Source organism: Lagenorhynchus albirostris, chromosome 16 (genome assembly GCF_949774975.1).
Source record: "Lagenorhynchus albirostris chromosome 16, mLagAlb1.1, whole genome shotgun sequence".
NCBI classification, from domain to species: Eukaryota; Metazoa; Chordata; class Mammalia; order Artiodactyla; family Delphinidae; genus Lagenorhynchus; species Lagenorhynchus albirostris.
The window spans coordinates 26,603,221-26,613,210 of record NC_083110.1 but is presented as its reverse complement, the minus strand read 5'-3'; the positions used below and the strand labels follow the sequence as shown (position 1 = coordinate 26,613,210).

At 38.5% G+C, this 9,990-nt stretch overlaps 1 protein-coding gene across 2 annotated transcripts in view; it reads left to right on the top strand.

Moving 5' to 3' along the window:
* DUSP29 (dual specificity phosphatase 29) overlaps positions 1-3,815 on the top strand; it is a 108,446-nt gene extending 104,631 nt beyond the window's left edge. For both annotated transcript variants that reach the window (XM_060126238.1, XM_060126235.1), the window contains exon 5: positions 3,381-3,815. The gene's annotated coding sequence lies outside the window, so the exon portion shown is untranslated. The remainder of the gene's footprint in view (positions 1-3,380) is intronic.
* The last annotated feature ends 6,175 nt before the right edge of the window (positions 3,816-9,990 follow it).

Here is a 9,990-nt window from a genome sequence, read left to right as displayed (position 1 = left end):
TCAATTAAATATTTGACATAAAATACTGGTATGTTAAAAGGTGACATAGTAACAGCATTAGAACTAAGCAAGAACTTTAAAATTCTATGGGATCGCTTGAGATGATCAAAAGACCATTAACAAGACCTTTCTGGCACCAAGGTCTTCAAAAGTAAACCACACCATGCCACACAAAGGAGACAAACTCTCAATCTCTGACATTCCCACTTTCAATAAAAGAAAGAACAAAACATTTGTCTAACCCCCAGCACCCCTTTAACTCTCACTATGGAAATTGCTTCTAACAATGTATAAATCTGCATACATTTTAGTGCCTCCATTGTTATTTATGAGTACCAGCAACACTAGTATTCCCATCCAAATGAAGAGTTGACTGTGTCTACAGATCTGGTCACATTATTTTGAACAGCCAAACTGTATGAAAACTAAAATTTTATTTCATATTCCAAGCTCCACACATGTTGTCTGCTAGCCATCTGAATGTAACTATAATGTATTTATATTTGAATCTCATGAATCAAAAATTTAGGGCAAGAAAGCTTAGTATAATCACAAATTTTTTTAATGTAAATTAAAAACAAGATTTTGCTAGGCCTAACTTTCTAAATATACATCAGCGTAAAATAAACCTCATTTGTTCAGCCACTCTGTTCCAAACGCCTGATACATTGCCTGATGCACAGCAGGCACTCAAAATGTATTTGCTAACTATATAAAAATATATTTGAATATAAATGAAAGAAACATATGCTAGTTTAAAAACACTTATCTCTAAAATAATATTTCAAATGGTAATAATGATTCCAACAAACGTTCAATGTGACATGTCATCAAAAACCAGAATTCACCTTATGACCAAGCATTTGCAAAATTGTTCGTTATGACTGTTAATTTCATCTTACAATATAAGTGTTCATTATCTTGCCCTATTTTTCGGTTTAATTTGTTCTTTTAATATGCACAGCTTTCACTTTCTGAGGTAACTATGCAAATGCGTTTTTGTAGCCCCAGTTAAAAAGCAGAGTATAAAACACTGTATTAGAAAAACCAAAAAAGACAAGCTACAACAAACTGGTCACTGACTCCTGCCACCATTTTTTAAATGCCAGATAATCAGCACTGCATAAGTATGGATCCATAGTTATTACTCACAACTGCTCAACTGCAGCACCTTGGGAACACTTTTGCTCCTTTAAATAGCAATTAAAAGAACAATCTGGTTTTCAAGTGACAACATTCCCCTGATAGATTCTAGCTAAAACCCAGTCCTTATACTAATGGGATTGCTGCTTTCATTTGATATAACAATGCTCAAGCCATTGCTGCCATCCTTGCACTGATAAATAATTTACAAAATGTCACATATCATTCATGCAGTGAAACCAATCCAAATCTGCAATCCCATTTTTCCTTCCCAGATGAATTTTTAGCTGTAAGAAAGACATGGCCATCAGCCAGCATTCATGCTCATTTTTCATTTTTAACTAAAGGTAACACAAAGGACAAAGGTTGCTAGTAGTTCATGGCCAGAAAGACCGATGTCCCACACTCTGCTCAATAATAGAAAGCATAGATGATATCACTTCACGCCACACTCAAGCAAGCCCCACCATGCTGATGTATGCTCACAACCATTTATTTTAGGGATAACTGTCTCACAATACTCTATAAAACCACTACATTATACAGAAATGTCTGCCCTGCTGAATTATTGATAATTCAAAGCACTTTTTGCTAACCTCGGTATAGCCGAGTCTAATTAACTTTAAAAAGCTGTCACTTGTATGAAATGAAACTTTTACAGTAATGCACGTAAATGGGTCACAGAATTATTATGATTCACTATTCTCGATCAGACTACACATAAACTGTTTCAAAAAATAATCCCTGGTAATAGATTAAAATGGATTGCAGTCAGAAAGAGGTCTGAATCAATGGCAACTCAATTCTATATAAATCCACTACTGACAAATCATATTTAAGAGGTCTGAAAATGGAACCAAACATCTCCCAGTTCTGAATTCCTTTCTTTGAAATTTCACACCACCACCTAACCTGTTGATCACATTTTTTTATCAACCTGAATACTTCAGTCTGATCTTGAGAACGAACACTCACGGACAGGCTTAAACTCTGCAAACTGCTCGGGAAGCATTTCTTCCTCACCTCCCATGTGATGGTCCTGGGGCAGCTACTAGGCTAGAGGCCACTCATACACTAGCTCATTTAATCATCTTAACAATCCTGCCAGGAATGTATATTATTATGCCCATTATAGGAAAGAAATTGAGGCTCCGAGAAGTGAGGTAACTTTTCTAAAGTTGCAGAGGTTCAAGTGTGGAGCTGGGATTCAAACACAAGTGTGTCTTCTTCGGTAAAGCCCATTTCTCACCTTTACTACCTCCCCTCCTTATCTCTCCTCAAGAAAAACCAATGTTTAAAAATTATTTTCCATCAGCAGTAATAACTCTAATGTGCTCATAATCTCTGCCATCCAATTTCTCCCATGACCAATGGCATACGTTTTGTAAACTATTAAAAAAAGCAACCTTTAATATGCTATAGATTATTTATTGATTACAATGGGGAAATGGTACCTTTACAATGGAAAAGTCTGGTAGACAAACCCTTAACTGAGCAATCGAACCTATCAGCCATTATGGGACAAACTGACATGAGATGCCTCCCAAGCATGGCGCTGAAGGACTCAGCACTGCCTATGCAGTGTTCTTACTGGAAACATTTAGCCTCAATCTAATCATAAGGAGACAATCAGGCAAATCCAAATTTAGGGACATGCTGGCCTGGACTCTTCAAAAACTGTTGATGCCATGTAAGACCCAAAAAAGAGCAGAACCAATTTAGGCGATTAAAGTGGTGGGAAAACTAAATACAATTTGCAATCTTTGCTTGGATTTCGAATTTTTAAAAAATAACTCACGGCTGTAAAGAACACTATTTGGATAATTAGGGTAACATGCACTAAATAGCAGACAACACATAAACTAGACTGTGATTACATAAGAATTGTCTTAGGAGTTATGTGCTGAAATATTTTGGAGTAAAGTGTCATGATGTCTGTAACTTGAGCTCAAATGATGCAGGGGGAAAAATCTATGTGTATTACTAGTGTATGTGTGTGCAGAGAGGAAGAGAGAAAGCAAATGTGGCAAATGTTAACGGCTGGTGAATCTATATAAAGGTACTTGGATGTTCATGACATTATCCGTTCAATTGTCTAATTATTTGTTTCAATGTTTACAAGTTTCCAAGCAAAAAGCTGGAGGCACTTTCAAAAAAAAGATACAGAATGAGTTATTATATAGTTGGATTACAACATTTCTAAAGTAAAGTATGTCAATCCAATTACTGCTTCACAGGAAATACAGAGGACAGAGGAACATGTCAATCTACACAGCAGAGGGATGCAAGTACCAAAACTCTTGAAGACAAATGACCCAGTTTCTTCAACAAGTAAATTAAAAGGGTGAAAGAATGAGTGAGGGAGACAGAAACAGATATGGAAGAAGAACCAATAGATTAAGAGATTTAAAAGGCTTATCAGCCAATTACAACATATAGTCCTTATCTTGATTATGATTCGAATAAACTGTAAAACAAAACAAAATGACCTACTGAAGCAACTTGGGGCTGGTTGGCTGGGAAGAGACTGTTGGGAGGGGACAAGCAGGGTGTCTTCATCCAGGGGTAGGGGTTAGATTTGTTCTCCATGCCTCCATGCCCCAATGAGTCATCTTAGACTCCAACTTTCCAACAGAGCTGTCCAGCAACGAAATGAATTTTTTTCTTGCTTCTTTATTTTACTTTTTACACTGGTAAAATGTGTGTGTGTACGTGTGTATGTATGTGTATGTATGTGTGTGTATATATATATAACATAAAATTCACCATGTTAATCATTTTTAAGTACACAGTTCAGTGGCGTTAAGTATGTTCACAATGTTGTACAACCACCATTGATCTCCAGAACTTTTTCATCTTCCCAAACTGATACTCTGTCCCCATTAAATACTAACTTCCCATTCCCCCAGGCCCCAGGCAACCGCCCTTCTGCTTTCTGTCTCCATGAGTTTGAGTAACCTAGGTACCTCATAAGTGAACTCACACAGTCTTTGTTATCAGAAGCCATGGAGATACTGCATGGACCCTATCAGGATGGAGAGGATGCCACGGTGAACAAAGGAGCCTCCCGCGAGTTGGGATCTGGGACCTTTTCAAAGGTCCTTTCCAGATCAAATAGTTTAATGGTTCCGTGGCTGGATAATTTCTAAGGCCCTTCCCAACTCAGCTCTAATTTTTCATTGCTTCTATTATACTTTTTTTAAAAGAGATTTTAAAAGTCTTCAGGACACTTGATATCAAAATAAGACAGCCTTTTCTGAGGAAACATTCTTAAATCCAAGACAACACATCTTTGATAAGTTTTATATTTACATACGGTTACTTTTATTTCTACCCTGAAGGAAAAAAAGATGCTTGTTAGTCTTGTTAGTCTGAGAAACTGGAAAAAAAAGGAACGGAGGGAGGGAGGGAGGGAGGAAGGGAGGAAGTTCATGCACAGATCAGAGCCATGGGCATCCAGGCTCACATCCTCTTCCTGACAAAGACACCAAAAGGGGTTTTGCCTCCACGGTCTCCACTCACAATGATCAGAGACACAGCCCTCTCTTTCCATAATCCCTTAAGGATTCTTCTGGAGTCATCTACAAAATTTCCTGAATCTACTTATAAAACATACCATTTTAGTAATTCCAAGTGTTGGAAACAATTCAGCATTTTTCATTCATATATTCACACTTGTATCATGGAAAGACCTGAATTTAAATTCTGTTCTCTGAGCCTTGGGTTCCCTCTTTTGTGAAAGGGCACAATAGCGTCCACCTTGTCTTGCTCCAGGGTTGCTAAAGTTCCCATGTGAGTGAGTGTGTGAAGCACTTTTGTAAACTATAAGGTTCTATTCAAACATTGTTAACAATTATTGCAAAATTCACTCTGGCTATAAAAACAAACAGGGCAAACAAACAACTTCAAGTCCTTAATAAACATCAGTGCAAATAATTTGTTCTGGAGTTTAGAATTACTCTAAAAAGATGGATGTTGTGAGCCCCCATGAAAAGTATTCATCTTAGAGGATTTTTTTGTTTTTTGTTTTTAATGGATTAATCAGGGAGTACAGGAACAGCGTAGAAAATGCTCAACTGAGAGTCAAGAGGCCTGTAACTAATTTAATAAAAGGAAAGCTTCAAAGGAAAAGAAAAGAAAAAGATGTCAAAGGAAGAAAAGCACAAACAACTATAAAATCTTAAACTAATAATACCACAAAAGCAAACAAAGATGAATATAAATCCTGTACACCCCAGTATCAAACAGGTCCTCTTTAGAGAATGTTCTCTACACTTTAGCTCAGACAACTCAATTCAATAACTCTACAACAAGCTGTATGGAAGGGCTGTTTTAAGACTCTGCTGTATTTATCTCTTTAATTTATACCCTCTTATCGTCTCACACTGAAATTTGAAGTCGAGGTACTACTTTCCTTTACCAAAATGCTTTTCTCAAGTGTCTCACTTGTGCCGAACACAAACCCTGTGAAATAGGCTTGGTGGCTCTTTCTGTCTCCGTGTCACAGGTAAGTTAAATGCCTCCCTATGGTCACAAAGCTATTAAGACAGAGGGAGCCCAGCCTGCTGACTCTAAGCTCTTAGCTGTTTCGCTTCCCATGGCTGCTCCCTCATTTCCTTTGGAGCTGGATTCACGTTATCGCCTATCAGAAAGGCTATCCCTGACCACTCTCTCTAAAACAGCACTCCACCAGCACCTCTGGATCCTCCATGCCTTGCTTTATTTTTCTGCATAGCACTCATCACTATCTGACATATGATGTATCATTCATCGATTTTGTTTCACTTACTAAACATTAAGAGAGCAGAGATTAGTTGTTGTAGCTCCAGTCTCAAAGTACATTCATGGAATAAATGAATGAACAAATGAACAGACTGCTTTCAGGTTTGGAACTGGCTCCTCCGGTTCAACAGGTCCCAAAATACTGACTACTGTTCTTTATTTTAATGTATATTTTTAATGACTACAATATGAAGCAACCATGGCAAGGTGGGTCCCATCACTATCTAATCTGAATGCTTTTTTCCTACTCTGACCATTTATAATGAATGGCACTTATGTTTGTACATAATTGTACTTCCATGGGTCTAATCTGACAAGATAGAACCAAAATTTTAAAATCAGCTGGGAGGAAAATTGCCTCACCACTCCCACAAGTATTAACTATTGGGACTCACTCACTAATAGCCACTATAGGTTGTATGCAAGATAGCTTTGGGGCCACGCCCAGCTGCCAGTACCTAACTGTGACCACCGTCCCCTTTGCCTCTCAAGAAATAACACAATAAAAATTTAAAAAAAGAAATCAAGAAAGATGAATACACTGCAGTGAGAGTAACAAAATTATAAAAAAGCATCTATCTGTTCAATCTATTTAACAAATATTTTATAAACTTTGGTGTTTTATTATTGGTAATGAATTATTTTCCAGACTGTACAACAGATAGCACTGGGACAACAGAGGTTGAAACTGTTCATGTTGTTTTAGGTAACATACTTTTTTTTTTTTTAGCCACCTCAGCACTATACTTGACACTTATCTAATAAAGAGCTAGACTTCATTTCTTGCCACTTAACCCACTTATTCAACTGATATATGTCTGAACAGATGAAGCCCACTCGTAATTAGGATATGGATCATGCACACTCAGGATTTTCCTTTACAGCAATCTGCTTAAGCTGTGGTCTTGGGAAATAAACTAACTCTAAAAGTAGAGTATATTCCTGTGATAATCTAAACCATTTTGTATTTTAAGAGCATTATCTTGTCCCCGTCAGCATGTGCTGTAACAGTGGTCAGTGCAGCCATCCCTCTGCAAGGTTTGGTGAGCAGCATGCCCTCACAGCAGTCCCGGGGCTACTTCAGATCCTTCAGGCACAACAGACCTCTGTTCACAGCATGTGCACTGCCATTTTCTCTACACTCATGTACCCTTTTGCTTTATTCTAAGGCAATTCTTGCACTTCTGTCATGAATCTTGACCTGAATAGATGCCTAAATAATTTCTTCTGGAAGATAATTGGAGATATACTTATTACAAGACTTTTCATAGGCAACAATTTTACCCTAATTTTCCTCTGGCCATATAGGTTTTATTGTATCACCTCCCCTGCTCATTATACTTCTCTGTGGGTGATTGGTTCTGTGAGGGAGCACTCTATCATCCCCACTGGCTCTAAATTGCGTTTCTGTTATTACTCAGGGCAAAAGGATTTATTATTGCTAATGTATGGAGATCTTGAATGTGACTGCTGTATTTTACCTCCTTGTCACAGTCAAGGGAGTTTTCTGTATTTTAAGAGTGATAACGAGTAAATTAAATCTAATAAAAATATTTAAAAGCATCCCTACACATATCCATAAATACATCACTTCTTTTTTAAGGAATCACTTAGAAACAAAACCAATATCAATGACCACATACGGATAAATTCCCACAATCAAAGGCTGATTCAGAAGTATAAAATTATAAAAAGCTTAGCCACAGAGGAATAATAAGAGGAGACAAGGGAAGACTTTCTAAGAACATCAGTCACAATAGTTATCACATGTGTGGAGCTAACTGAAATGCTCACACTGTATCCTGTTGTCTAGAACTTGTTCTAATTAGGCAGGTGTGCCATTTATAAGAGTGCTGATTAAGGAAAGGGATTCTATTGGAAGGAAACAAATCTAATCCTGCACACTGCATTTAACAATAGCATCTCATTTGTTCTTTTTTTTGGGGGGGGTGGTAAATAAATGAGGCCTACAAGTTGGTGGGAGGGGGGAGAAGGTAGGACAATGAAACAACTGCCTTCCCCAGGGTCTTTAATTTCTTATCTGGGCAGAGACTTGGCTTTGAAGATTTCGTCTGAAAGTCTCTCCTACACTCCTACCATTAGAAACTGCAGATACTGCATTTATCTTCTTAAGAGGGATCAAAGTCTGATTCACCGCTGGAACACCGCTGGAAATTCAACACATGGTTATAGGAAGTCAGCTTAGGATTTACAAACTATTCTCTTCAGCAAGTATGTCATAATATTAGCAATATAATATAAACGCTACCCTATATTTTGAAAAATGGAATTTTAAAATAAATTCATATTCAAGTATCACAAATCTTTAATAGTTTCTCTTTTTTTTTTAATTTTTTTTGCGGTACGCGGGCCTCTCACTGCTGTGGCCTCTCCCATTGTGGAGCACAGGCTCCCGACGCGCAGGCTCAGCGGCTCACGGGCCCAGCCGCTCCGCGGCATTGTGGGATCTTCCCAGACCAGGGCACGAACCCATGTCCCCTGCAACGGCAGGCGGACTCTCAACCACTGCGCCACCAGGGAAGCCCTAGACTTCTTTTTTAAGAGCAATTTTAAGTTCACAGGAAAACTGAGAGGAAGGTACAGAAATTTCCCACATGCCCCCCGCCCCCACAGGTGCACAGCCTCCCTCATTAACAACATTCCCCCACCAGACTCATACATTTGTTACAACTGATGACCCTACACTGACACAACATTATCACCCAAAGTCCACCCAAAGATTACATTAGGGTTCCCTCTTTGTGTTGTACATTCTATGGGTTTGGACAAATTTATGATGACATGTATCTACCACTGTAGTATCATACAGAGTATTTTACTGCCCCCCAAAATCCTTGCGCTCTGCCTATTCGTCTCTCCCTCCCTCCTCTAATCCCTGTTAACCGCTAATCTTTTTTTTACTGTATCCATAGTTTTGCTCTTTCCAGAGTGTCATATATTAGTTGGAATCATACAGCGGCTTGCTCAGTTGCCCCAAGGCATCCGTTTTAATCTAGATGGTGCCTACATACAACTCCACCTAGGCATGATGTGAACATAAACATTCTCATTACCAGTTCAACCAAGAGAAACTTGAATGAACTGCTCAGAGACACAGGCAACTGAATTGATTGTAATTAGATACAAACAGGGAAGTAGAATGAAAAGATGAGGCATAGGTAGATGGATATTAACAAGCTAGAAAAGTCACATGGTAGTCACTTTCTCAATAAGATTACCATCACCACCACCATTCCCTCCAACAATGTCCTGTCTTCACAGAGATTTACATGGTAGTTGAGATGCTAGGCACTATTCAACAAGTTACTAATATTTACTCAGCACCCAAATATGCCAATAGAATACAACTGGTACTCCAAGCGCTTGTCCTCACAGAACCAATAAAAGTAGTGTGATTCCATTATCACACTTAATTTGCGATTGCCCGGTGGGCACATTAAACCCACTGGTGGGTAGAATTTCCATGCCCCTGGCTTTTCTGCTTTTGTTTTCTTCACTTTCAGAGTACCTTTATCCCCTTCAATTACAGTAGTCCTAAGAAGTAGGAAAGGAGGATGGTAATTACTACCTGAATGTCAAGAGCTCTGACCTTGTTTTTTGGACTCTGTCCTAAACCTCTTTGTGGTGGAAGTTCTAGATCCACTAATGCTTTAGGCCAGGCATCAACCCAGCACTTACAGGTATATTATCAGTGAAAGTCTGCTCTCTGGTCCTTTAGCATCACTGCAGGCTATGTAGGGAGGGCACAAAACATAAACCCCTCCCCTGTCAATGCAAACTACAGCAAGGCCAGGAAGAGAAACACCAGAGTGACAGGCTTTACCCCAGGGCAAGGATTTTTAAGCTCGATTCCCTAGAACTTCAAGAGTCTACAGAAACCTACTAAAGGGTATACAGTAGGTTGAAGAAAGCTCTTTATTTTTGTGAAATCAAATTTTTTTTGCATATTTTAAGTCAAAGCTTAGTACACTATGAGCTCTTTGAAGGAGACCCTTGTTTGCTTTATCTTAACAAGAACTATACACACTGTAGCTATTTGATAAA